The 27,854-nt window shown below is 34.2% G+C and overlaps 1 pseudogene; it reads left to right on the plus strand.

The window, feature by feature from the left end:
* The window catches only part of LOC132152577 (partitioning defective 3 homolog B-like), a 340,755-nt pseudogene that overhangs the window by 1,957 nt on the left and 310,944 nt on the right, over nucleotides 1-27,854 (plus strand).

Consider the following 27,854-nt stretch of genomic DNA (forward strand, 5'->3'; position numbering starts at 1 on the left):
ACCATTTGTACATTCTCTTACACGCATATTTTAGATTCAAAAACAGTAAATATCATCATGTCCACCTGTTTTTTTTTTACCCTAATGAAAGTTATAGCAGGATTAAATAGTTAATAAAGAAACGTCATTCGAATGCTCATAATAGATTGTGAGTATAAAGACAATGAGGCTGTAAAAGCAGAATAATAGAGAAGATGAGTAATAGAATAGTAATAGAGTAGATGAGTTCTCCTGTTTTGCATTATAATGTTTAATGTTGTAAAACTATGAAAATATGTTTTATGTATGAAAATATCTTGAACCTGTGTTAACCACAGGCCTTTATTTGGGCATTTAACCAAAAACCCATTAAAAAGTCCATTGACTTTAGAATGATGAACTGATTAACTGGTTTAGGCATGCAAAAATATGTCATCCCTGCAACTATCTATGACTGGCTATACTGAAAGGTGTAAATGCATACAGTTTACATGGTGATATCTGAATGGGTGGCCAGGGACTGTCTCGAACCACATTCAGCAAAGACTGTAACAATGTCTTTGCTTTTGTGATCTGGTTGCATGATTGTACACCTCCTTAAAAAAATGTTTTTTGTGGAAACTCATGATACTTGCAAAGATTTATAATTAAGAAACAACCTTCCAAATCAATGAGACCCTGGTACAGTGCCTATAAAAAGTGTTCGCTATTGTCCTGTTGGAATGTGAACCTTCTGCCCAGTCTGAGGTTCTGAATGATCTGGACTGGGTTTTCATTAAGGCTATCTCAGTATTTTGCTGTGTTGAGCTTTCCTTCTACTCTGACAAGTCCTCAGTCCCTGCCGCTGAAAAACAGCACCACAGCATGATGTTGCTACTACCATGCTTTACTGTTGGGATACTACTGTGCAGGTGATGAGCAGTGCCTGGTTTCCTTTAAAGTGCATTTTCATGTGTCTTCACTGAGGAGAGGATTGAGTTTGGCCACAATGTCATAAAGACGGATCGGTGGAGTGTTGCAGTGATGTTTTTACTTCAGTAAGTTTCTCCCATCTGCTTATATTATTATGGAGCTCAACTAGATTGATCATCAGCTTCTTGGTCACTAGTCTAACCAAGGCTCTTCTCCATCGATGTCTCAGTTTGCCCAGGAGGCCAGCTCTAGAAAGAGTCATGGTGTTTCAAAACTTCTTTCATTATGGATAATAGAGGCTACAAGGTTCTGTGAATCTTCAATACTGCATAATTTTTTTCTGAACTTTTCCCCATATGTGTGGCTTGATGAAATTCTGTATCTGATCTAAGTAGGCAGTTCTTCTGACTTTAGGGCTTGGTTTTTGCTTTGATACACATTTTAGAAATTATGGTAGACCCTAAATTTATGCAATTAAATCATTTAAGTTTTTTATTTCTAATAAATTTGCTGTTGTCACAAAAATGTTTTTTTTTGCTTTGTCCTTATGAGTGTAGATTGATGTTGAGAAAAATGTTATTTACAGCAGTTTAACATAAGCTTGCAACATAAAAAAGGTGAAAAAATAGGCACTGTATTTCCCCAGATACCCAGGGTATAGCCTGACCTGCCTCTCTAAGTGGATTATTCTTCCTGTCCAAATGAATGCTCAGCACTCAGCCAACCATGAACACAGGAAGAGCACACGTCTTCACAATCCAATCATCCACCTTTCATGTAGTTATATGATGACCTGGAACATCCCTTACCAGAGTAGCTCTGTAATACTATTTTATGCTCTATAGGCTTGTTTTATTACCCCAATTAATTCACAAAGCAGAAAGGCAAAAAAATCAATTTCATCATTTTGAATAGATTGTTCAGTGGCTGGGCATAGTAGAGGAGGAGGCTGAATTTGATGTAGAGGTTCACCTTTATGCAAATCTTTGTGAACCCAGTTGCTTTTATCTACAACACTTGGTTTCATGCATAGGACATTGCCACAAGATCCGCTATATTAAGTGTTTGTGTGAAAATGTATGGCCAGTTGTTCAGTCAGTGTTTTCTTCTCTTCAAGGCTGTCATGGTGGAGCAGTAGCTTGGAGAGAATCTTACTGAGGAAATGAATTAAACTTGTAGATATGTTTTTAGCTATAAGTGTAACAATAGTCTAATAATACTATATTTGAGACCTCTTTGTATTTTTAGTATAAATATAATATTATTTGTAAATATGTCATAGTTTGGGGTAGATACATTTTTTTTTTTTAAACCCTGTTAAAATTTAAAAACAAATATTCCTTTACCTGTGATTATTCCTTTAAAAATAAAGATTAATTAACTGCATTTTATAGGCTACATCATGCAGTAAGTTGTTGCCCTGCATCATGTTTCTCAACAGTTAACTGTATGGAATGTAAGATGACCAGGTCTGGGGCAGGGCAGGGTTTGTTAACTACGTTCAGATATTTTAATTATGTTATAAAACACACACACACACACACATATATATATGTACTAGGGGTGTAACGGTACGTGTATTCGTTCCGGACTGTTTCGGTACAGGGCTTTCGGTACGGTGCACGTGTGTATCGAATGACCGAATGCAATATTTTGTGTGCGGAACATCGGTCCAACGCAATAACGAAATCTGAGCAGGTCTAAAAACTGAAACTGTTGATGCTGCAATTTACACTTTGGAAAAGTTCTATACGTTTTTTTAATATGAGCAGGCCTACAAGCTGGGATTGGTAATGCTGCACTGTAATCATAGTTATTTAGTTTTATTTTTCATTATATTTTATTATATGATATTGGTTTGAGACTGGGAGTATTTTATTTAGTGGAGAACTTTGCAGCAGTATTTCATTTCCTATTCTTTTTTTATTTTATATATATTTTATTAAAAAGTATAAAAAAAAAAGTGTAAACAAATTGTTAAAAAAAAGTTTATAGTAATAAACAACCTGCAGTTTAATGTTTGCATTTCTTTCCCTTACTGTAACGAAAATGAACCGAACCGTGACTTTAAAACCGAGGTACGTACCGAACCATGATTTTTGCGTACCGTTACACCCCTAATATGTAGGAATGATGTAATGTATTCCTGTGGTGGCATAGCTGAAGATTCAACAGTCATTATTTTAATATTACTTTTTTTTTTTTTGATGATGAACAAAAAGTTCAAAAGAACATTTGTACATTTTTTTTCTTTAAATCTCTCTATTTTTATTTTTTTATTATTATTTTTTTTAAATATGTGAAAGTCTTGTCTACTATCACTTCAATGATCCTTTGCATTCTTACTTTTTTATTGCAAAATATAAGCCGTTTCATAGTGTTTCAGACTTCACTACATGTACGTACAGAGGGACTGTATCTGCATCTGCATTTGCATGGATGCAAGTATGTCTCTGTCCTCAGAGTAAAGGGACATTCGTCATAGTTTTGCCAGTATTTGAAGTTGTTTTTTTGGGTATTGGCATGCCAGAATTGACTGTTTACATGTTCAGTCAGTGAATATGTGAACTCATAGATCATTTTAATTTGATTTGAAAGGAAGTTGTTTTGGCACTGTGGGCTGTTTAGCACACATATGTTTGCACTAGTGATGTCTGCTTTGATAAGTAAGCCCAGAGGTCTGTTGAGACCAGCAGTGTCATCTGGAGTCTGTCAGTGAGTGCAAACACACGCAAGTCAAGTGATTCCGTACATAATCGCATGTTGCACCCTTCATATGTGTGATGTAGATGTTTTCATCAGTGTAATTTTGTAGAAGGGTCAAGATATTATACATATTAGCTTAGCGTTTCTTTTCTTTTAGTCTGTTAACCATTCATTGCTCATCTTCTCTTTGCTTTTTTTTTTTTGTTTTTTGTTTTTACAGCAGACATGCTTATGATTTTTCCACATCTATTTCAGTGATATCTAATCAGACCTGAGCTGTTGGGAGGAAGAGGTTGTGCCTTTGTTAGACACAGGTTTAAATATTCGGAATGCTGGATTTTTGGCATTAGAATGCTTGAGTAAAAACATGAGAAAGATTTTAGTTGAAAAACTTTCATTAGTTTGCCACACTGGAGCAGCCATTAGACAGTTCTCATCACTCATAGGTCTCACTTTTAATATTAATATTTATACTAAAGTTGCTCTGCCTTCTTCAGTTCGAAATTCTCATTTGGACTTTTAGAAAATAAACTCTCTAAATGCTTTTCAAACTCACATTAGTTTCTATAATGAGTCTTTTAACACAGTTTTTTTTTTTGGAAGTCTTTTTAAAGTATTGTCATTTCCACCACATTGTCACGTCCACATCTTGAAACATGTAATTAGTTTAAAAGCATTCTGTGGTGGAAACTACATTTTAAATGTTTGTAGGAAATGGCCTTCTTACTAAAGCTAATTTCATTGCTAGCATTGTATGTATTTTAAATCCACACAATTTTTACAGTATTTGTACACTTTTTACCTAATTTGATTTAATTAGAGCTTGCTACATGACACAATAAAACTTTTCTGTTCTAGTTATAGTTTATTTAAAATATTGGACACGGGTAAAAATAAAATCTACACATAAAAGGCATTTGAAAAGAAGCAAAAATAAAAGGCAAGATAAAAAAAAACAATAAAACAATCCAATAATTTCCTTTTTATGAGAACTTGTAACTAAAATAAAGAATGTTTAGACAAACTGGCAGCCAAACGTTTGGAATAATTAATGTTTTCATTGTTTTTTTAAATAAGCATCTTGGATTGTCAATGTAAACATTATTTCAATTTAAATATCTGTTATCTATGGGAATATATTTTAAAAATGTCATAAAAATGTTGAGATATGTATAGCTCAGTCCATTTAAGCTTCTCCATGTTGTTCTCATTGATGCTATCGCTAACCTTTGGGACTCTGTGTTGGTCTTGTGGGTAATGTGCCCCTCAGGAGCTGCTGTTTTAAATTACCTCTGGCACTCTCACCTCTCCCCATTGACCATGTGCACAGGTCTCTCTCTTCAATCCTGACCTTGCAGTCTGCTGAAGTAGCGGCACTGATGGGCAGTGTAAACATCTCCGCCGCGATCTCCCGTCTAATCCCAAACAGGCCACGTGGCAGCAGAGTGTCTAATACAGCATTTGTCATGCCGCCGAGCGTGAGATGGACCCAGTGGCGGTTCTACACGGAGGCCTAGGGAGGCCCGTGCCTCTGTAGACATGTCCCTGGCCACCCCTGTGGCCACCCCCGTGCTGAAAAAAAAAAAGTAATATGATTTTACACGCGAGCGCCAAAAGCGAACTAATGTGACGCAACATTCTACACAGGTAAATTAGTGCAGCGCACCCAAACACTTAGGAACTTAATCATATTCAGGGATGAAAACATCGCGATTTTAGGCGCCTCCCATTTTTTTCCCATCAGTTTGGGTGACTTGGGTCTGATTATAATTTCTCAAAGTCATCTGAAGCAATTCCATAGCTTAATGTTATGGACAGAAGACTATTTACATCATTAAATTAAAGTTTACGGAAACCTTGTTTTCCCTCTTCTGCGGCTGTCAATCATTCTCCATTCAGTATTCAAATAGGGCGCACCTCGTCCATTTACAGCAGGATGCATGGTAAAACTCTCTCCAATATTATATACTCACATTATAATGCTTGATCTGTAGATAAAAAGGCTGTGGATTTGCATAAAATTACTTTATTTTGTGTATTTGTATTTTATGTCTGTTGCTGTTTTTAAAAGACTCGCTTGTGCCTGTTAGATCACACACGTTTTAAAAGGCGTAAACTTTTAAAATCACTTCGTGAGCTCAGTTTTGAAGCGTTTCATATTATCATGGTTTTGCGCACTGAAAGATTATTAAACGCTTATTATATTTTTAGCCTGCACAATACATTTAAAATAAGCATAATTTAATTGTATATTATTTCTGTGTAGTGTAGTGTAAGCATTATAAATATATACACTTCTGAATTCTTGACATTCATATATAAATATTAAATTGTCAAATGTATGATTGCCTGATTGAATTTTATAAGAGTACTAATAGTAATTTGTTTTTATTAACGTGTTTAGATTGTGTAAAATTACTGTGTAGATTTTTTCAACAATTACTTTTTGTATTTATTTGCATTACATTTAAATAAAATATGTTGCCATTTTTAATGTGCCCCTCTGGTTAAACAATGGCCCCTCCTTGGCCCCCCTAGTAAAATTTGTCTAGAGCCGCCACTGGATGGACCAGGGGGAGAGAAAGGAGACAGACAGCAGGAGAGAGAAGGGAGACTGATTGTGATTTAGGGCGAGTCAGATGAAGGAGAGAGGAGGTACATGCTTTAGCTCAGTCTTTCAGAGTGTCATCTTCTAAACCTATGAACCTGTATGCTTTTATCACCTCTGACATGTTTAGGAATCGTTCCGTGACATCACTGTAAAGTCCCATAGTTGATGGGGCTCTGTGATGATGTGCAGGAAGCTTGTAAAATGTTGTTAAACTAGACTAACAGTGCACATACTAAACATAGTCCTTAATGTGACCCAGTGTTGGGGACTGGTTGTAAATGTAAATTAAGACATCTGTACATTATCTGAACTCTGCTGGAAGTCAGGGTGTCTCTTCTACCTTTAATCACACAGAAAACATTTCTTATAATTATCATGTTGAAATTGCGTCTTAATATTTTTATGAAAACCCTGATATGTATTTTTTTTATTAAGAGAAAGTTCAAAAGAACAGCATTTATTTTATTTATTTTTATGCAGTTTGTATGGGATATGAAGCTATGTAGACTTTACCTTTATGATGAATGCAATCTGCAAATTAAAAAAAAATATATATGTCTTTCTTGATTAAAAATTGGTCAGACTGCCAAGACACATCTTTGCATTTTCGTAGAGAATTTGATTAAAAAGGTAAATAAGCATTTCATTTTTAAAGTTACACTACTGACAGCATTAAACGTGATGTGATGAGGTTAATTGAAAACAGTGTTAAGATATACAACATTTTGGTATGTTTACTGTAGTGTAATGCATTCTATTTACATAATTAAATAATAGCCTGTACATAATGCACACTGCAAAGTATGCAGTATGCTAGAATCCCATTCTGAACACAGTCCATAAGAGCCAGTAAGAGTAATAAACTGTAATCAGTTTCATTGAAATTTGGATAATTTTCTTTTGAGTGAATATTGAATATGTGAATCTGTTTAGTTCATTTGCTTTCACCAGAAAATTAATCACAAGACTTCAGTAAGTGACTAGTCTAATGCAAATACAAGTAATTAATTTTTTTTTAATAGAACAAGATTGGGTAACACTTTATTTTGATGGTCCCCCTATAGATAGTCTATTGATTGTCTGCTGACTATAACTTACTTCACAAGTACTTATCTACTTACTCTCATCAGGGTAGTATCTGTAGATTGTCTATTGAATGTTTGTAGCAATCATTACACTGTATGTAACATGTAAACTGCTATTAAACATTCTGTCAGTAAAGTGTCACCAATGTGTTATCAATTTAGGTTGTAGATGTTCAACAGCGTATTTGTAGACATGCAACAAATCCTCAACAGGTTCTCAATAGTACTTTAAATAGTCAGCATGTAGATATTAACCAATGTATCAACAGACTTTCAGTTAACATGCAGTTATCTATAAGTAGCAACACAACATCATTTCAAATGAACCTTAAGTATAAATCTGGTTAGTTATACTTGATATTTTGCTTTCGCAAGGATTTTCAGAAGTGCTCTACTAACTGTTTGTTGCATATACATTTTAGGTTGTAGATGTTCAACAGCGAATTTGCAGACATGCAACAAATCCTCAACAGGTTCTTAGTACGTTAAAGTACAGCAAAGCAAGAGCTTTTAAGTAGTCATGTAGATATTAACCAATGTATCAACAGACTTTCAGTTAACATGCAGTTATCTATAAGTAGCAACACAACATCATTTCAAATGAACCTCAAGTATAAATCTGGTTAGTTACACTTGATATTTTGCTTTCGCAAGGATTTTCAGAAGTGCTCTACTAACTGTTTGTTGCATATAAATTACCTTTCAGTTAACTGTCATTTTACTTTGAGGTAAATTTATATATTCATCTGTTGCCACATTTGGCCCATCAAAATGAAGTGAAAATCTAAGAAATGCTGTTGAATGACTCTTACAGGCCAGCATCACAGGTTAAAGTCAGTTGATTTTCAGCAGACAGTCAATAGATAGTAAGTACCGACACTGATGAGTATTTGGTTTAAAATTAAGAAAATAACAGTACCTCAGTAAAATTACATATCTGCCAAATGGGAAATAAATACCAGAGTCATTAGTTTGTTCATTAAACTGCTTTTAATGAAATGCTGTAAAAAAAAAAAAAAAAAAGGAACGAGAGATGACCAAAACATCGATTCAAAAAAGATTCTGTTTTCAGTAAACTGCTTAGCCTAGAATGACAAAAAAAAAAGCTTTTTAACAAAAAAATGTTACCTACAGGTCACTGTAGGTAGGATCACTGCAAATAACATTTAACAAGGAAATATAAATCCTCTCAGTGAACATAGCAAACCAAATTTTCTCTAACATTACTTATTTAGGCAAAAAGGCAAAAGTGAACCTTTTATTTTCATTGCAAGCACTTTTTTTTTTACGTCCCCCACAATGTGTTCTCTGCACTTCTCCGCGAACTCGGCTAGCTTACCTGGGGTGAAGCTTATGCTGTTGAACTGGACCCTGTCTGCAAAGTACAGCTCCGCGATAGGGGCGAGCTGAGCCACTGCATTCCGAGAGACACCTTCATTTCTGAAGGCTTTGGTCATGGTTGCTCCACGTCGCGTAAGCTTCAAAAGCCTTTTGTATCGACGTATAACATCACGAACATTGTTGGCTGAAAAACAATCAAAACAAACAAAAGTGAATACCTCAATAAGAGAGACCCCCCCTAAAAAAATTGTCGAAAAGAGTTTAACCCATTTAACCTACTGTGTAAGAAATTTCATATTTAATATGTGTGTGACCATCATATGACAGTAAAAGAGCAATAATATGGAATGGTAAAGAGTTCTGGTACGTTAGCCTCCACTCAAGGATAAAATATGAGGAACAAGTCTAAGAAGTCTAAGTTCACGCGACAACAGTGTTTTGTCTCTTATTCAGAATTGATTATTGTTTATTTGCAACAACACCACCTTCAAATAATTTGACATGGATATTTTTCTTAAGTTTGTCTGGTTTATTTTTCCAGATAAAGTTAAAAAGTATATTATCCATTTGTAAACATATTTTTAAGGGTACTAAGCTAAGAAAAAGGTACTTAGCTGTTGAGACCTGATTAAAACTCCTCCATGTATAGAAATATGTTTGAATATTGTTCTGAGAGGTAAAGCTGATAGGTTTTCTTCATGACTTGATAAATATTTGATTGAGTACTTGTCTCCTGGATATTTTATACTGCCATTGTTTAATTAGTTTGTTTTAATATTTTTATGACCCAAGAACTTAGTCTAATTTGCTCATTAAAGAAACTGTTTTGGAGTATGACGTTGTTCTGACAGGACAACCAGTAGCCTTCATCCAATCTGGACTAGCAACTAGATTAAAGACTCACAAGGTTTTTTACTCTGCACTGAAAATTTTGAGGAATTATTTATATCGGTCCCACTTTATATTAGGTGTCTTTAAAGGGATACTCCACTTTTTTTGGAAATAGGCTCATTTTACAAATCCCCCAGAGTTAAACAGTTTTACCGTTTTCGAATCCATTCAGCCGAACTCTGGGTCTGGCGGTACCACTTTTAGCATAGCTTAGCATAGATCATTGAATCGGACAGGACCATTAGCATCTCTCTCAAAAAAATGACCAAAGAGTTTCGGTATTTTTCCTATTTAAAACTTGACTCTTCTGTAGTTACATCGTGTACATCGTTACATTTTTTTTGAGAGAGATGCTAATGGTCCTATATCCGATTCAATGATCTATGCTAAGCTATGCTAAAAGTGGTACCGCCAGATCCAGAGTTCGGCTGAATGGATTAGAAAACGGTAAAACTCAACTGTTTAACTCTGGGGGAGTTGGAAAATGAGTCTATTTCCAAAAAAAGTGGAGTATCCCTTTAACTAAGTACTTAAAAAATATTAATTGTTAGGTACAATGTACTTTTGAGTACTAAATGAGTTTATGTTGCATTGTTAAACACTTTTGCTGCTATTGAGTTGGGACACGGGTAATATATATATAATGTATATATGAATATAATATATATGTGTATTGTCAGATGCTAATTTGTTTGTTTAAAATGGTTATTACAGTACTTGTCAGTGTAATACTGTGTAACCTAGTGAGTTTAATCACTCTGAACATATTTGGAACAAAATTATTTGATGGTTTACTAAATTATTTAAATTACTGTCTTTTCGCACACAAATATATCACGACTAATGTAAATGACTCAAGTCCTGGAATGTATCACATCACTCCTGCATCCTTTTTGAAGCTTGGAAGCTCCAGCCCCCCTTAATTTTAATTGCATAGAAATCAGCTTCCAGTAAGTAAAACAACTATCTCTATAAAAACTTTGTGTGATCTGTGTTTACCTCGTTTTATCTTGTCATATTGATTCTTGTCCTTCCTCTTGTTCTTCTTATGTTTCTTGCATTTGTTTTTCTTGTTTTTGCTTTTATTTTTTTTTTATTTTTTGACGAGTCCCTTCTGAACTTGAACTTGAAGAGGAGTCATCACAAGATTCTTCTGTGACTGATGATTCTACATCAGTTGATGTGTTCCCATCACTAGATAGGTCAACACCGCCAGTGTCTTCATTTGCCACCGATGTTTTAGGAATCAGATCATCTGAAGGAGGAAATATAACAAATATTTCATCAAAATCAATACAAATGCAATATGAATTTTCAAGTTCCTTTTCCAACATAAAAGGAAATGCAGGTGCACTGAAACTCTGAAACAGTGCTCAAAATAAATTTTAAGAATACAAATATGGAAACCACACATCTAAAATATATAATCTATACAATCCAATGTATATATTAGTGTAAAGATTATAAAATGAATGTTGAGCCGTTACTTTGCTGTTCTGAAAGCTCCACTACTTGTTGCCGAAGCTCACTGTTAAGGGCTTCCAACTCATTCACTTTATTTTGTAATACTTCCACCTTGTTCTGCCACATCAGTATTTCTTGTTTTATTGGCTTCATTGTATTCACTGGAGCTAAAACAACAACAAAAACACAGTGATAACACATTTATGTAGTTTACAGAGTTAACAGCATAATGGAGGAGTATATAAATATATTAAGAGAAAACAGATTTCCTATCCATTGAAGGCCACAAATAAAACTAAAGAAACCAGTGTATCAAGTGTAAGAACTGCTATTTGCTAAATTATTACTGTTTGACAAAAGAACTTACCTTCACATTCATCCTCTAGACTTTCTAAGTTGCGTTTTTTACGGGTGTTGTAATGTGACATCTAATAATCAAAGAATAAATACATTAATAAACCATGTCACATACAGTAGCATGCATCCAATCCAGTGTTGTGCCAGTTCATACTTAAAAAGAACTAGCTCAAAGTTCAGTTCACACAGATGATAATGAACTAGTTCATGTTCATAGTTCTTTTTTTTTTTTAAATGAACTAAGTTCACATATCTAAAAACGAACTAGTTCACGTTCATTTGTTAAATTCTTTTTAAGATAGGCCACTATCTTACTCAATAGAACCTCTTTACCATCCATTACCAGCTGCAAATCACTGCCACTCCAAAACTAATCAAAATTATTGTACCAATAAACAAGAGACAATTATTATAGCCAGGAGAAAAATAATGTTGAGATAGAGAATATATTTACCCCTTAAATAATGTGTAATCAAGATATGTAGAAATTGGAAAATACAAGGTGCAGTCAAGGTATACTGTATGTTCAGTGAAACTTTTATTTAGCCAGCATGAACCAAATTACCCAGGACTTTCTAAACAACTTCAACGGTCAAAATCATGTCTGACCTGCTCCATGTCTCATATTGCGCATCCTATCTTACTCGGTCGTGCTGTTCACTTTTCATAAATCAACATAAATGGAAAACAAATAACATTATAATATTTTAACAAATATGAAACACGCTTTTTTTAATGGCTACAACATTATGCCTACATAGCCTACTCTCTATTTGTACAAATTTAGTTAGTCAGACTAGTTCTTACCATAAAGACTGTTTATGCAATCGGCCTGGTCTTACCTGAACATTGATACATTGATTGGATTCCAATCAATGTATCAATGTTCAGGGTAAGACCAGGCCGATTGCATAAACAGTCTTTATGGTAAGAACTAGTCTGACTAACTAGCAGTCAGCCAAGGGCTCTTACTTTGGTCTTAGATTTGACCCAAATTTTTATGCCTTGACTTAAAATAGTTATAACAAGTCTTAAAAAATAGATGACTAACTTTTAATAACTAAGCAGTTTGTGCAACAGGCCCCAGTCTTCCTGACTAATGACTAAATGACAAAGTTTATTTTTAACACTTTATCATTGTTATATTTCGGATATATTTGTATGCAAAAAAACAACAACAAAAAAAACAAGAATTATGCTTTTAGGCATAAAAACTAGTTAACAAGTGATTACAACATATAACACAAATATGTTCTATTTTATAGAAACAAATAAAGCTGATCACTTTACACTTAATGACATTGTAAGTCAAAAACTAAATAAAATACCTTTTTTTCCACAGTTGTTAAGACATCTGGAGCGTTACAGCGTTCGATCACACCGAGCGGGAGTTCAATTCAAATGGCTTTTCTGCCGTTAAGGAAGATCCATTGGGCGGTAAAACATTTTATGTAGTGTTCCTCAAGAGGGCGTTTGGCTGCAAAGAGTGTCGAATAATCTATTCGAGTCTGTTTTATATAACACTAAAATGTATAATCTTTTATAAACACTCACAATTTTATTTTCATTTATCAGACATACAAATCTAATAGAATAGAATAGAGAATCTGCCCTAGTAATCTTTAAAACATGATTAAATCAAAATTGTTTGAGTAATCGGAAATGACTGTGTGACGACAGCGCTGAGAAATGTAACAGTTACCTTGTGACATCGCCATCGGGACAGGAAAAAATACTAAATGATAACACAAATAAACCTTATTGCAATTAAATAATTTAATATTATAAAAACAAACACCATAAAGTTTATTATTTTATTTAAAATAATGTTTATTCCCAAAACAACTGGGCCGTAAAGTCCCGCCCATTTCCGGATTTGTCTGTTCGAAATCGCGCCATCAGAGCTCGATATATATTTTTAAAACATCTGAATTTGATACAATTCAGGTTATGAAGTTCGGTTTGGAGGGAAGAAATCAAACTTAGAAGTTAAAATAAGTAAAACGAATAGATGGACATTTAATCAACTGTATAGATGAGCACTTTATTAAGAGCACTCATTGAGAAAGTTTATGTGAGTGAAACGAACAAGTCACGTCTGAAATTAATAAAGTGGATGCAAAGAAAAAGATTACTCCATGGCAGAATGAAATGCAGGCGATGCAAGAAACGCATGAAAATAGTGACCTCTTCTTGTAAAGATGGTTACATCTGGTAAGTATCTGATTATGTACTTATTTATGGAAATATCAGGCATGTAAACCAGCTGAGAAATGTGTGTTTATTGAAGATAATAACGGGAGAAAAATAAAGTTTCCGTTCACATAAGCATTAATGCACAAAATTATATACTGTACAAATTATATACTGCATAACACTTTAGCTAATATTTTTTCTTTGCTACTTTAGTACTTTTACAAAGTGTCACCCTCTTATAGTCCGTAACTACCAGAAATCATCCAATAAAATGCAAATACTTTTTTTTATTAAAATTGGTTAGCTTTAAAATATTGCTGGCCCACTGGTGTGTTAGATAAAGTGGGCCGGTGGGATTCAGGAAAAATGGGTGACTTTTAACCTTCAGTAATGATACTCAAATTCATTAAATAAATGGACATTCACTGGTTATTTTATATTTGACATGTATAATCTACTTTTTAGAAAATTGAAGTGAGTGTGCATTACCTCCATTCACCCCTAAGGGGAAGATTAAAATACTTTTATTTTTCTACATTCAAATTGACAGACATTGTCCCAGAATTTAACAATATGACAATTCCAGAAAAGGTGGGTTAATGTTTCTGGTTAATTTATACAGAATTCACATTCATTGGTCATTTAAACTAAAAGTCCATGATGATGACACTAACAGAACATAATGGTGACAATGACAAGGTAGTTATCGAGCACCACAGGGCTTCTCAAACTTAAGTCAAAATAAATGAAATGAGATTATCTTGGTATCACACACATACATATATTTATTATATATTTTTTGTAAGGTTTCTTAAAATGTCTCGGAGACGTTCCCACAGTTCTTCTGGATTTAGTCTGTCTCAGTTTTATATGTTTCTTCATGTAATCACAGACGGACTCAATGATGGTGAGATCAGATCATACCGGCTGTTGTCAGATTCCTTGTGCATACACAAATCTCACTGGATTATTAATTTATGAATATGATTATTTAAATTAATGACAAAATTAATGTTAGGAAATGTAAACTGATATTTACCACTGAAACAATACAGCAAAAGATTAAAAAATAACTGGCTTAAAACTATTTTTTTTAAAAAATGCTACCGTGTTTAAGAATGTTTTTTATATGATGAATACTTCTTATTTGCAGGCAGTGCAAGAAGTCATGTGGACGACACAGAAAAAGCATTAGGACCAAGTCCATTTTTTCCCATTCCCATGCAAGCCTTTTTAGTTGGATGAAGTATATACACAGGTAAGTTTATTGTCTGTGATCTCTAGTGCCTTTTCATCCATAACAGTCTGCACATTACATTTTTGATTCTGTCCTTTTACAATAATATTGCATGGCATTATGTCTAGATTTTCACAGGGTCTCCATATGCGACAGGTGGATATGATGCTAGATAATATCTCAAATAGTAGTGCGACTCTGTCCAAGATGTCCATGAAATTGCGAAGTGCATGTGTGAGAAGTATGCGGAGGCTCAGGAAAAAAAGAGGACAAAAAGTTGGTGGTCTTAATATATGTGTACACATTGACGAAAGCAAGTTTCGCCACAGACGAAAAGTAAGCCTTGACCTAAAAAAAAAACATTTATTCTCTTCACATGTGGAAGTTTACACTGTAAAAAATAAAATCTTATTAAAACGGTCAATGACAGTCAGCTACGGCTCCCAAACAAAAAACTTAAAAATAAAGTAAAATATCCTAATTTAAGCATTTTATAGAAACTTTCCTTAAATGTTTTACAGAAAAACACTGTTATTTTCCTAAATTCAATAAAAAAAGACAATCACTGTCAAATGACTGTTAGCAATGCTGCCATACAAAAACTGTAAAATTAATGTCAAATTTCCTAATTTAAAGTGCAAAAGACTATTACAGAAATATTCATGAAACTTTTTAACAGAAACAGTTTTTTCACATATATTTCCTGTATTTACAAAAAAAACATTCACTATAAAAAGTGAATCTCTTGCAGTGAACTACATGCATGATTTACTGTGACTATACATCACTGCATCAGAAACTACACAGTTACTGTCTGTTAAATAAAGTAACACATAGACTAAACTCAGTGTTTCTCTGCTCATCCTGGACTGAAGCTCAGGCTCTACTCTTCAACACAATGGTGACACACAAAACAGATGATACAGAAACACTTTACATCCCAACAGAACATTAAACACCAGATCTCAGGATATCAGCATCTTCACTTATTACAATCCAGACTTTATTTATTTCATACTAACATTCTTATTGAGAATTAACAGAGTTGATGTTTTATTGAAAATAATAAAGTTTGTACATATATACATATTTAATTTGTTATATGGCAATGAATCCAAGAGAAACTCAGATCAGATGATGTTGGTCACTTTCAGTGATGATAGTCAACATGTAAAGGCCTGACTTACTGATACAACCTGAAGTCTAAGATCTGATTAAGTCATTAAATAATAGTTGTTAATTTTGCATGCCAATACTGGTGCAGATAATCCTGCAGTGCTGTGATACTCAGATAGATGAAGTTTATGAAGTCATCATACAGAAAATGTTTTGACAGGACCATATAGACTCACTCAGACATCAAGAATCAGCATATAAACTCTGAACTAGTCACAATACAAACTACAAAAGTCACAAAAAGGCTTTGTTGATTGTCACCATTGGTGAGATACATACGTTGATTCTTGATGTCTCTATACTCCTAAAAATAAAAACCTCAAAGCATGTTCTCTATAATATATATATATATCACATGTCATAACTTTTCACATGACCCTTGTATAATATCAGTATTATAACAATCTGATATTCTGAAATTATATATATATATATAATTTCAGAATATCAGATTGTTATAATACCTATGCCACAATATTACAAGGGTCATGTGAAAAGTTATGACATGGATCATACACTTTGTATAAAACTAAAAGTCTCTCTATATATTATGTAACCTAATCAGATCACCACATGATAATTATAACATCTAAAATAAGTGACTAACATCTGATGAGATTTTCACCTGCATTTATTACCATAACAAATGTGATTAAAAAACACAGTTTAAACAGCAGTGAAAATAAATGTTTAAAACTCAAGGGTCATGAGCCTAGCTAAGGCAAACACTGATCTCAATCATGGTGACATCAAATTTCTGTTAAAGTTTTTTGCACTTTATTTAAATTAACATATGTTACTTTAATTTTATGGTTTTTGTTTGGCAGCTGCCAGTCATTTGACCCTGTTTTTACGATTTTCTTTTTGCAATGAAGGTATTTGATCATAATAATTCAGGAAATACTTGTGAAATAACAGTGTTTTTTTTCGGTTTATTTAAATTATTTATTTTTTTTCTAAAAAAATGTGAATTACTGGAATTTGTCATTAATGTCACAATACCTAAAATAAGAGCTGAATTTAAAATGAAAGAAAATGATCATCAAAAAAATCAGTTATTTTCTGTAAAATTATGATTTTTTTACAGTGTAAAAAACACAATAAGTGTAATAACAAGACACAATATTGTTACATTGTTCGGTTACATTTAAGCGTGCAAAGTACTGTGTAATTCAAACAAATTTAGTTTAACTTTTGGTAGTTATAGCGTACCTATAAGTACTTACATGTAAGTATAAGGGAACAAAATGTAATAAAGTGGTCACAACCACGAGAATTAATTATACTGTTAAGTATTTTAGAACTAAGGAGTACTTACTCTACTATTATGATACAACAACCCTATGTTTGGGAGAAATTTATCAAGAACATACACTGCATATCTTTTTGTAATAAAAGTGTACCGATACATTAAAAAAATTACAGGGTACATATCTGTGCAATTATATATATTTTTTTCTAGCAAAAGTATTACAATTTAGTTTTAAATACTGGGGAAATACTCTTGTTCCATGTAGTTACAGGGTGAGTGTGACATTGTGGGCTTTAAATTAAAGTGGTGCTTGTTACCCTCTTTTTCCATGAAGTTACAGGGCAAGAATAATAAAAATACATACACAATCTAATATCACTGACTGGGAAACCTTTATTTGAAAAACAACTTAATTCAAAACAGATTCACAACACTTCTTATTCATTTAAAATGCAGTACACCCAGAAATACATCCCCACAATTTACTCATATTTTACCCTCATGCCATCCGAGATGTATACGACTTTCCTTCTTCAGATTAACACAAATAAAGGTTTTTAGAAAAATTAATTATCTCTGGGAATACATATAATGCAAGCTCATGTGTTCCAAAAAGTTAGAGCATCAAACAGCACATACTGCAATAAATATGCGCATGCATGAGAGTTGAGATCACGCTTGACGTGACGTGAGCACGTCGGATGCCATCAGTTGTTTTTTTTTTATATTGCTCACAACAAAATACAAAAAATAACAGATAATAACAATGAGAAACAAACAAGACAGGAGGAAAGAGACGCCAGTTTTAGTGTGAGGTTTTCAAGCTTCACAATGTGTTTCACAACGTGCTTACATTTCCATCAAACGTGAACTAGACTCTCATGCACACACTGGTGACAGTTTGTAGGAAGCGAAAAGTAAATTATGTAAAACATTTCTGGGTGTACTGCATTTTCTTTTAATATTTAATACAGAATAGCAAAATACATGGAATTCCTTCTTAAAATTCATTAGTGGAAAGGGGGAAGAGGAGGAAGAGGAGGAAGAGGCCAAGCAAGAAAAATAGACCCAAGCAAGAAAAATTAGAAAAGGGCAAAACGTGCTTCTCTCTATATTTGAAATAAAAATGTTATTTAAAAAAATGTTTTAGATGAATAAGAAGTGTTGCAAATGTTTTGATGTTTTGAAATGTTGTTTTTCAAACAAAGGTTTCTGAATCAGTGATATTAGACTGTGTATGTATTTTTATTGTACTTAGTCTGTAACTACTGTACATGGAACAAGAGGTTAACAAGCACCACTTACCCTGTAACTACATGGAACAAGAGTATTTCCCCAGTATTTAAAAAAAAAATGCAATAGTTTTAGTTTTTCTTCCCTTAAAACATGTAAGCCAAATCTAAAACATCTGCACTTTTACATCTGCGCTTTTTATCAACAACAAAAAAGTATCAATGCACATGTACCCTGTAATTTTTAAATAGCCTTTATGTATTGGCACACTATTATTTATAAAAAGTATGCATTGTATGTTCTCGCTAAATTGCTCCCAAATATAATAGTAGAAAAAGTACCCCTTAGTTCTATAATAATTACAGTATAATATTTTTTTCATTCTCCATGTTGTTACCCCTTTATTCCCCAAACTTTACATATTGTTTCCTTATACTTAGATGTATGTACTTTATAGGTACACTATTATTACAGATAGTAATTAAACTATACATTTTCAGATCAGCTGATAGGCCTACTACTAATCCAAAATGTAATTTACAGTATCTTACATAGTACTTTCTGGGCTGTAATCTAAAGCGTTAAACGTAAGATACTGTAAATTGCATTTTGGATTAGTAGTAGGCCTATCAGCTTACCTGAAAATAGTTATTTTAAGGCTAGTGCTTTTGACTTTTAGAAAACAGGAGTGTCTGACATTAACTTCTTTAATTCTTTTTTCAGTATGCCAGAGGGCGTTATGGAGGTGCATGGAGAAGGAAAAGCTGGGTATTCGGAATGGTTGAGATTTTGCCTTCCCGAAAACCAGTGTTGCGGTTGGTGGACAAAAGGGACAACAACCCTTTTACCAATAATAGAGAAGCATGTGAAAAGAGGCAGTATCATTCATAGTGATGAGTGGCGTGCATACTCAACACTTTCAGAGAGAGGATACCAACACCACACAGTGAACCATAGCATTAATTTTGTCAATCCATTGACAGGGGTACACACACAAAACATTGAAAGGGCATGGGCAAACTTCAAAAGGGAAGTGTGGAGGTTGCGTGCAAACCGGTCAGAGAAGGCTCTCAAAAAACATCTAATATATATAGAATGGACTTATTGTTTAGGCAGGAGACACAGACAGGGAATTCTCGGAAGGCTTTTGCATGATATCAGTCAGTTCTATCACTGAAATGACTAAATGAAAAACTAAATGTTTTTCTTTCTTTTTTTGTTGTTGCTTAAATTCATGTTTATAACCCTAAAAAGGTTTTATGTTAATACAAATGTCACATTTTTTTTATTTTTTATTTTATTTACAGCATTTCATTAAAAGCAGTTTAATGAACAAACTAATGACTCTGGTATTTATTTCCCATTTGGCAGATATGTAATTTTACTGAGGTACTGTTATTTTCTTAATCTTAAACCAAATACTCATCAGTGTCGGTACTTACTATCTATTGACTGTCTGCTGAAAATCAACTGACTTTAACCTGTGATGCTGGCCTGTAAGAGTCATTCAACAGCATTTCTTAGATTTTCACTTCATTTTGATGGGCCAAATGTGGCAACAGATGAATATATGAATTTACCTCAAAGTAAAATGACAGTTAACTGAAAGGTAATTTATATGCAACAAACAGTTAGTAGAGCACTTCTGAAAATCCTTGCGAAAGCAAAATATCAAGTGTAACTAACCAGATTTATACTTGAGGTTCATTTGAAATGATGTTGTGTTGCTACTTATAGATAACTGCATGTTAACTGAAAGTCTGTTGATACATTGGTTAAAATCTACATGACTACTTAAAAGCTCTTGCTTTGCTGTACTTTAACGTACTAAGAACCTGTTGAGGATTTGTTGCATGTCTGCAAATTCGCTGTTGAACATCTACAACCTAAAATGTATATGCAACAAACAGTTAGTAGAGCACTTCTGAAAATCCTTGCGAAAGCAAAATATCAAGTGTAACTAACCAGATTTATACTTGAGGTTCATTTGAAATGATGTTGTGTTGCTACTTATAGATAACTGCATGTTAACTGAAAGTCTGTTGATACATTGGTTAATATCTACATGCTGACTATTTAAAGTACTATTGAGAAACTGTTGAGGATTTGTTGGATGTCTACAAATACGCTGTTGAACATCTACAACCTAAATTGATAACACATTGGTGACACTTTACTGACAGAATGTTTAATAGCAGTTTACATGTTACATACAGTGTAATGATTGCTACAAACATTCAATAGACAATCTACAGATACTACCCTGATGAGAGTAAGTAGATAAGTACTTGTGAAGTAAGTTATAGTCAGCAGACAATCAATAGACTATCTATAGGGGGACCATCAAAATAAAGTGTTACCCAAGATTGTACTATTTAGAATTCCCTCCCGCCCCCAAACACACATCCATGAAACACATTGTGAATGATGAGTCTGTAAAGAACATTGATTTTTTTTCTTTTTTTTTCTTTTTTTGGTTTTATTGATAGCTCCAGATTTAAGTGCATCCAGTGTGTTCTTTCAATCAGGATCAATACTTGACCTTACAAATATATTTGACATATGTCTATACATTTTCTGGGGCTTGGTGAGACCCCAGGGGTTTGAATTGCAAATGCTGAGTCTTTAATATGACTTCAGTATTGAATTATGTCCTCAAATACCCATCAGATCCTTTTGTTCTGAGCAAAAATACACTTCATTGACTTCCTTCACTTCTCATGTGTTTTTACACACATCCAGCAATAGATGAGTAACAGTAACTAATTCAACATTGAAGAGGCAGATATATAAAGATGAAGAGAGACAGTGATGAGTAAAGACCCTCAGGTCTACAGTTTTAGACCACTGGGCAGAACGTCCCGCTCTTCTCCATCTGTCTTGATCCTGTGAGTCTAAATCTACCCTCATCATGTTGCTGACACACCATCCGTTACCCTCTCCTTTAATGGTCTTCGGCTCTCATCCGACCAGTAGGAACCAGAGCTGCGTGTTCTGAGAGTGAGGAATAAGCTGCTGCCAAATCAGTCAAAGACAGAGTCTTAACGAACATCCACTGAAAGAGCATCACGCAAGGCTGATCGCTCATGACTGAGAGTGATGGATGCTGACGAACTATGGGGAGGAAGGCCAGTCTTTCTAATTGTGCTTAAGGTGTTCACTCTTGTTACGTGTCATTGCAGGACATAGCTGCTTAATTCTGATACTTAATGAAGATCTGCTGAATTTAAATGCCACTGTTCATATGTGAAGTAAAACTGCTTAGCTTGAATGTCTTTGAGATCTAGAACACTGAGAACTGAATTTTAAGCGAAAACTGAATTTTTTAACTAAAACTTGAATAAGATATTAAGTCTTGTTTTATGAATTAAATGTGTAAATCTTGATTTAGGATTGTTTTGATATTTGCACTGGAAAACAAGATGAAAATATTTAGGGCTTTATTTATTTATTTTTAACAGTAAATTTAAACAGCGATATGTCTAAATTAATAATGTGCAATACAATTTAGTGTGCATACACCTGTGTTTGCATATGGACACCAATTATTTACACATTTAGTGTGCATACAGTGTGAATTTTACCCTGTGCAAAGAGTCTCGCCAATTAAACCACAGGCTATTTACATGTAGACATCTTAAAGGTACAGTATCAGAAACAGCCTGTTTAATCCTAAGGTTAAAGAAAGGAAGGACAATTATGTAAAACTAAATGCAAAGACACTTTGACAACAAATTAAACCTGGAATTTGAAGAACATCTAGTATAGGACATCTAGTGTATAGAGTAGACTTCTCTTAAAGGTCCCGTTCTTTGTGATCCCATGTTTCAAACTTTAGTTAGTGTGTAATGTTGTTGTTAGAGTATAAATAATATCTGTAAAATTCTAAAGCTCAAAGTTCAATGCCAAGCGAGATATTTTATTTAACAGAATTCGCCTACATCATACGACCAGTTTGGACTACATCCCTCTACTTCCTGCAGTAATGACATCACTAGAACCGTTTTTTTGACTAACCTCCGCCCACAGGAATACACAAAAAAGGGGGCGTGGTCTTGTTGCGCTCACACGGAGAAGGAAGAAGAGTTGCGTTTGAAGTGTGCGTTTGTCACCATGTCGTCAAAACGCTGTTATTTTCATAGTCCAGATGAGTCCAATCATCTTTGTTTTCCCAGGGAAGCTGTACTTGGAGATCAATGGTTACAATTTATGTTTAACTCGGTTCCTGAAAATTATAATCCACATGTAAAACTATGTGCAGCAAATTTTGATGAGGACAGCTTCCTCAATCTCAATCAGTTTAATGCCGGATTCACACAACGATTATTCTTGAAAGATGGAGCAGTTCCCACTTTGTCTGGAGAAGGCGTTGTTTATGGACCACAACCAGTAAGTGTATTTTATTATTTATTTTACTGTTTATTTAAGTTGGTGCGTTTAACAGTTTCTGTAACTTATTACACAAAGGGCAACGCTGTTTAGCTTTAACTAGATGGTAGGGCTGTGCAAAAATCAAATGTGATTAGAAGTACACAGTGTTGGGGAGTAACTAGTTACATGTAATGGCGTTACGTAATTTAATTACAAAATTATTGTAACTGTAATTAGTTACAGTTACTAAGAAAAAATGAGTAATTAAATTACAGTTACTTATGAAATTTTTAAAGATTACAAAGGGGATTACATTTGAATATTTACACACATCCACATACAGATTTAACTGATTTATTTCCCAAATTGCACTGACTATTCTGAGACATACCGCCCTAATAATTTCCGGGATGCGGAAATACAGTCTGGTTCCTAGAATCCAGTCATAACGCGGACGGAATATACCACATTTTGGATGACTAAATCAAAAGTAGGTTAGTACACTTGATTTAAAACATGACATCGACTAGTGTCTGTGAATATAAAGCCCCACAAATGCAATATATGACTTGCACATTCTGCCTGTTAGAAATCAGGCGCGGACTGGACACCGGGAGAACCGGGACAATTCACGGTGGCCTGGCAGCCGATTTTGCCCCACTATTTAATATCATTATTGTATAATTGCCTGCCGAATGTACTAAAGCAATCATTTGCGAATCCGCCATTTGATAATTAAATCTCTAATAAGTCATGAAGTGTTAGTCATGACTCGCGCACTCTCCGCGCCTCCGCCAAACGGTTTGGATCAGAGTAATCAATGCGAGAGAGAGAGAGCGAGAGAGAGAGAGAGAATAGAGAGAATAGAGTGGACTGCTGGAGCAGAGAAGCAGAACTCCTGTTCAGGGTTTCAGGTCAGTTTCATCTGTAAAGATCAAGCGTGCCGCACAAGCCCTAAAAAGTGAAGCCAAAACGTCTCGATCGCCCCCCGGTGGCTGGTCCTAGTATAGGTCATAAGTCCCGCCTACCCATGTTTTTCAACGGGACGTGAGACAAACTAAACAATTAAATTACACTTCAAATATCGTTTTTCCAAAGGTGGTTTCTTTCATTTGCTGTAGATTTTATCACGCTGATGTAAGTTCAAGTGTCTGTTTCAAAAATAAGTTGTTTTTTAGTTAGTTACGTGATGCGGTGGTGTAACGTCATGATTGACAGCTGTGATTGACAGGTTCTCGAGCGAAGTAGTCACTGAAGCACCAACGGACATTTTTTTCGGGATCTTCGGATGACTGTGGAGATTGTATTTACTTTATTTTAACAAGCCTTTTGTCGTACTGCAATCAATTTTTTAAAAAGTGTGCAGAATCCACTCTCCATGAGTGCATTCTGCGAGAGTGAGGGCGGAGCGTTGATTTTCGCGGCTTTACTTCCTGCTCAATACTGCGCATGTCTGGTCCCGAGATCGCTACTGCGCAGACTCAAGTTCATGTCTCAAACTGTTCATGTCAGCGCCATATCGGGACTCTGGCGACTTCAGTTCTCATCAATGGAAGAGAGCGAAGGGGCGTCGTCCATCTTTTTTTACAGTCTATGGTAAAGATGCTTTTTTGTCTTTGTTTTTTTATTTATTTAATCAAGCAGCAGCACGTTGCTCATCAGTCATCACTCAAAATACTATATAAAGGACATCATTATTATCTGTTGTAATGTTACAGTAGTAATTTAGCTGAAAAAAAAATCCGATTTTTTTTTATAGGTTTAGGGGGAGCTACGACAGACAACAACACAACACTTACGAAAATTAACATTTTAATATTTAACTATAAATCCAGAGAAAATGGTTACTATTGTTTAACTGTGATAACCAAAAATGTAAAATTATTTTACAAATGTATTTATTTAAAAATAAATACAAATCCATTTGCAAAAAAAAAAAACAAAAAAAAAAAACAAGGTTATTTTACTTTTATATAGGCTAATAAAAGCATGGTAATTTTTTATAAGGAAAAACATGACTCTTGTACAGTATTAGGATTTTTCTATAAAGATATTGTAGTATTGTAGAGTATTGTATTGTAAAGTATAGTTTTGTTCAATCCTGAGTATTAAAGTCATGAGAGAGATAGATAACAGGGCAAAATAAAGAGACTGAAGAGAAAAATGTAAGTGAAGGTGCAGTTCAGGAGAGAACTTTTAATTATTTTGCATGTCCCCAAATTAAAGATTTAAACCTTTTTTATGTCAGGTCCATAGAAAAAATAGTTTTGTCCATGAATTTGTTTGTATGAGTTTGAATTTTCCAGTCTGAATTTTTTTCCCAGTCCGCCCCTCCTGTAAATTAATGGCAAAGACATGGTTTCATTTACTACACATAGGCCTACTGAAGCTCGCAGTGTTTTCAACCTCTGCCGCCTCGGAGTATAGGAGTACACGAGCGCATAAACATAATTTCTAGAACTGCTCTGTGTCACTTCATGTGCATTTTACTTATTTTGAGAAAACTATCATCATATCATATACAAAGAGACAGCAGTTTAAAAAAAACACCAATGTTTCAGGAGTTTAGTACACAGAATACATCACATGCTTATTAGATAACTGTATTTAAGTTGATGTATATGCTTTTATTTATTATTCTTTAATTTTCACAAATTTAGAAAAGTAATCAAAAAGTACTCAAAAGTAATTAGTTACATTACTTTAATAAAGTAATTGAAAAAGTTACACTACTATTACATTTTAAACAGGGTAACTTGTAATCTGTAACCTATTACATTTCCAAAGTAACCTTCCCAACACTGGAAGTACATTTCCAGCACGTGCGTTCAGATCAGGATTGCCAGGTTTTCAAAACAAATCCTGCCCACTTGCTTCTCAAAACTTGTCCAAAACTAGCCCAATCGCATTTACAGGAAGGCAGCGTGCTCTAAGCTGGTGTCGAATCACAACACAGGAACCGCTGGCACAATCATAACTCGTTATGTATTTCTGAAGGAGGGACTTCATAGAACAAGGAAGTCATCAGCCCGTTTTTATGACAGTGAAAACAGCGGTATACAGATAGGTGAATTGTGTGAAAAATACTGTGTTTTTTTACACACAAAACATGAACACGTTATATTGCACACTGTAAACACAATCAAAGCTTCAAAAAAAAAACACGAAAAACGTGACCTTTTAAGAGTTTGTAAAGGCCAACAAACAGTAGAGCTGCAATATTTACACTTCCCTCCTTTTAAAAGTCAATCTGGTTCCTTATGGCTGTATCTGCATATTGAGTTGGGATAGTATATTTAAAAATAATCAAATAAATGCCACACCTTAGGTATTGACCTAAGCTTCTTAATATAAGTGTTTTACAGGTCATAGTCAGATACTGAATATGATTGTATTTATAGTGGTCACTGTAAATAGTTGTTCTCATTCTGTTTTATTGTCAGTCTTCTTGTGACTCATTTGTTCAGGGTGTCAGTGCTCTGTGTTGAAGAGCTTTGATTAGACTGGATTTACAGCAGAGATCCACACACTGTCTGACAGATATGAGCCCCACAGGAAGGCCCTTTGACCACCACACTGTAAAAAAATATATGCCTCTCCAACATAAAAATTTCTAGTGACCCGTTGCACCTAAAATTTTTAGTTAGCCCAATTTAAGTTGCAGAAACCAACTTTTTTGTGTCGTGCTGACTACCCCTGCATGTAGACTGAACTTGAAATAGAATGTTGTGTCAATTAAATATTTTCTGTTGACTAAACATAGCTTGTTGGGCCAACAAGCAGACTCAAATTTAAATAAAATGTTGTATTAAATATTTAATGTTGGTCAAAATAGTCTATTTTTCATTATTTCAAATAAATTACACACTATGCTTTGATAAAGAACATTTTATGTATTTATTTAAATACATATGAACTTGCCTGTTAGGCTCAAGTAAAATATTACACAAGTATTCAACCAGTGCCGAAACAAGCATCATGAGGGCATTTGTGAAGTCTCCCAGATTGTCCATGACAACTTCCTCCTCCAGTACTACAGCCACATTGACCCCTGTGGGATATGGTCCTGAGTTGATAGAACTGTCAGTCACTTCCAGGATCCCCATTTTCATGGCCTTTGTGTGTGGCCCCAGTGATTCAATATCCTGTGAAACACAATAAATGACTTTTAGTGTCAGACTGAAAGCATAATGTCTTATGCAATCACTACTGCATCACAAACAGTAATACCATAATACAAATATTCAAATTAATTACCTTAATAGTCTTTGAAATTGAAGCTGGCTCTCTCAAGTACAGGGGAAGACCACGAAGAACAGCAGACCTTCTATAAGTAGTTAGATCTGTGGTCTGCCAAAAAGACAGGTCATTAATAAGACATTATTAAGTCAATTAATTAACAAAGAGGTTACACATATACTCTACCAAAAGTTTAGGATTACCTACTCTTTTCACCATTGGGCATCATTTCAACCAACTTCATGAAATAGTTACCTGAAATACATTAAGACTACAATCTGCGAGGGATAATCAGTTCACAAGTGCAACAAGTCTACAGATCCCTTAAAGAGATACTCCACCGAAAAATTAAAGTTCTGTCATCATATACTCACCCTCATGTTGTTTCAAACCTGTATGAATTTCTTTCTTCTGCTGAACAGAAAGGAAGATATTTAGAAGAATGTCAGTGGGGTATCCCTTTAAGACTGTTGGAATAACATTCCCAGAGTCGACTTAGGTTAGATAATGAGAGTGGTTTTCTAACAGTCCTAAAATAGATCTAAAACATGCTGTGCGCTCGTTTTTTGTTCAGTCATATTGACCAAAAGCATGTCAGGCGACTTTCATGAGGCTGGTTAAGATTAACTAATGGTGAAATTAATCAATTTTGCACAGTATGTAGGTGCTGGTCAAACGGAGCTATATGATAGGAGAAAAACAGCTCAAGGTCTTAATCAGGGAAGTTGACTGCTTTGCCCATTTTGTTATCCATATCAATTGAAACAATAAAATAGCACCATAATCAAAATCTCACAGAGGTTC

The sequence above is a fragment of the Carassius carassius genome, chromosome 11, assembly GCF_963082965.1.
Source record: "Carassius carassius chromosome 11, fCarCar2.1, whole genome shotgun sequence".
NCBI classification, from domain to species: domain Eukaryota; kingdom Metazoa; phylum Chordata; class Actinopteri; order Cypriniformes; family Cyprinidae; genus Carassius; species Carassius carassius.